This window comes from Suncus etruscus, chromosome 9, assembly GCF_024139225.1.
Source record: "Suncus etruscus isolate mSunEtr1 chromosome 9, mSunEtr1.pri.cur, whole genome shotgun sequence".
In the NCBI taxonomy this organism is placed as follows: Eukaryota; Metazoa; Chordata; class Mammalia; order Eulipotyphla; family Soricidae; genus Suncus; species Suncus etruscus.
In genome coordinates this window covers 20,352,203-20,354,855 of record NC_064856.1, presented here as the reverse complement: position 1 = coordinate 20,354,855, position 2,653 = coordinate 20,352,203, and the positions used below count along the sequence as shown (strand labels likewise).

General features: G+C 38.6%; 1 pseudogene; it reads right to left on the bottom strand.

Annotated features, from left to right (window-relative positions):
- Nucleotides 1-339: 339 nt before the first annotated feature.
- On the bottom strand, nucleotides 340-436 carry LOC126019194 (uncharacterized; annotated as a pseudogene).
- Between the last annotated feature and the right edge of the window lie 2,217 nt (nucleotides 437-2,653).

The window sequence follows — 2,653 nt, the reverse complement described above, 5'->3', positions numbered from 1 at the left end:
CAACATTTCTCCATGTCTTCAGGCTTCCCCAGTATCTTTCTGGATGGGAAAGTCTGCTTGTTATACTTTACATCGTGTATAGAACATGGCATTTTGATATTTGGCTTAACAAAGAACTTTAAAGCATCTCCCTTTTCTGGTCACAGAGAAAATGCTACTCTCATCATTAATCCCACTCTGATACATCAGATCAAGGTTTATATGAAGATGCAGAGTTTTAGACTTTAATACATATACCAACAAAGTAAAATACAGCTTTGAGACATGGATGCTAAAGGATTCATTGTTCAAGAACCAGAATAAAGTCAGAGAATAGGTTTATGCAGTCATTATCCCTTTTAAAATATTATATCTAATATATATCTATTGCGCAGGGGCCATGCTATTATTCTCTTTCTCATTCCAATTTTAGTATTCGTGCCACCAAAGCGAGCACTAATATATATCTAAATACATAACTAAATCTTATATTTCACTGTGTCTCAAATAGCTGGAGTAGAAGAAGAGGGAGGTCAATGAATGAAAATCTGATGTGAAAGAGTCTAGAACACTAGTGGCAGCTGTAACTCTTGTGAGTATGCATGTACATGCTCATTCACTCATGCCACATCTATTACCAGGCTATACAACACAAATTCAAAAAAATGAAAACAGTTTCTGCGATTCCCGACTGTGATGTTGCCTGTGAGTGTTTTTCCACTGTCCTGTCTCTGAAACCTCTTGGGAGTAGGCCGCAAAAGGCCCAGAAAAATAGCTCTCCCAGAGGCTCATCCAAGGGCCAGGGCACCAAGGAACTGAGTCTGACCATGAAAAACGGCTATCCACAGTATTCTGCAGAAAGGAAGTTCCCCTGTTTGTGATGTCAGGCTGGGAAAATCTACGCCTGCCCAGTGATTCCCGACTGTGAGTGAAGCCTGTGCGTGTTTTTCCACTGTCCTGTCTCCTAAACCTCTTGTGAGTGGGCCAAAAAGTGCACAAAAAATAGCTCTCCCAGAAGCTCCAGAAGAGCCTTTCTAACCACAACACGCAGAAAAAAAAATCACATTACAAGAGTGACAATGGGGAAATCTACCAGGCAAACACCATGCACAAAGAATGAAGATGATAGCTCGGATGACCTAAAAAATCCCAACCATCTGATTAAACTCTTGGATAAGGAGTTTACAATAGCAATATGGAAGATGTTTGTAAAACTCAAAAAAAAAAAAGGCATAGATCGAGCTGAATAGAACACAAAGAAAAAAATCATAAAACTGCAACTGAAATAACAGATCTGAAAAACACAATAGCTCAACTAAAAACCTCAGTGGATGGCACTGCCAGCAGGGTAACAGAAGCTGAGGACAGAATCGGCATACTGGAAGATGAGATGCAGAAAAATTTAACACAGCAGTAGAAATGGGAAAAGAACATCAGACAATGGAAAAAGTACTCAAGGAATGTGAACAGATGAAAACAGAAGTCTTTCATAAATTCAACAGAAACAACATAAGAATAATTGGAGTCCCAGAGACCCAGGTAGGAGATCTCCAGGAAGAATCAACTGTCAAAAACATCATCAGAAAGATACTCCCAGAGTTAAAGACTACATGCAATCAAATCCTGCATGCCCGAAGAGTACCAGCTAAAAGAGACCCAAAGAAAAACACCCTAAGACACATCCTCGTTACAATGACAAATCCCACAGATAGAGATAGAATACTGAAAGCAGCAAGATCAAAAAGGGAAATTACATTCAAAGGAGCATCCCTAAGACTTACAGCAGACATGTCACAAGAAACTCTCAAGGCCAGAAGACAGTGGTAGGATATTGTGACAAGACTGAATGAAATGAATGCCTCACCGAGAATACTGCACCCAGCCTGACTCACATTCAGGTTTGAAGGAAGGATACATAGTTTCATGGATAAACAACAGCTCAGAAACTTTACAGTCTTAAAGGAAAAACTGAAAGGTCTACTTTAAGACAAGAGAGACCAACAAACACAGTAAACTTATCTACAAAGATGACATTAAATCCTATGACAATCATCTCTCTCAATGTCAATGGACTAAATTCACCAACTAAAAGACACAGAGTGGGAAAATGGGTCAAAAAGATAAGTCCAACCTTCTGTTGCCTACAAGAAACACACCTGAATAGTCAGAACAAACATAGACTCAAAATCAAAGGCTGGAAGAAAATTATCCAATTAAACAACATTCTTAAAAAAGCTGGGGTGGCCATATTAATATCAGATGATACAAACTTTATACTCAGAAAAATGGTAAGGACAAAGATGGACACTATGTACTAATCAAGGGATATGTACAACAGGAAGAAGTCAGGTTATTAAACATATATGCACCCAATGAGAGACCAGCAAATTATCTAATACAATTACTGACAAATCTGAAAGAAGACATCAATAATAACACAATAATTGTGGGAGACCTCAACAAGGCTCTGTCAACACTTGATAGGACAACCAGACTGAAACCCAACAAAAACATACTAGACCTGAAAAGAGAAACGGAAGAGAGAGGACTAATAGTATATTAAGGACACTCCATCCCAAAAAACCTGGATACACATTCTTCTCCAATGTACATGGGCCATTCTCCAGGATAGACTACAAGCTGACACATAAAACATAACTTCATAAAATTAAGA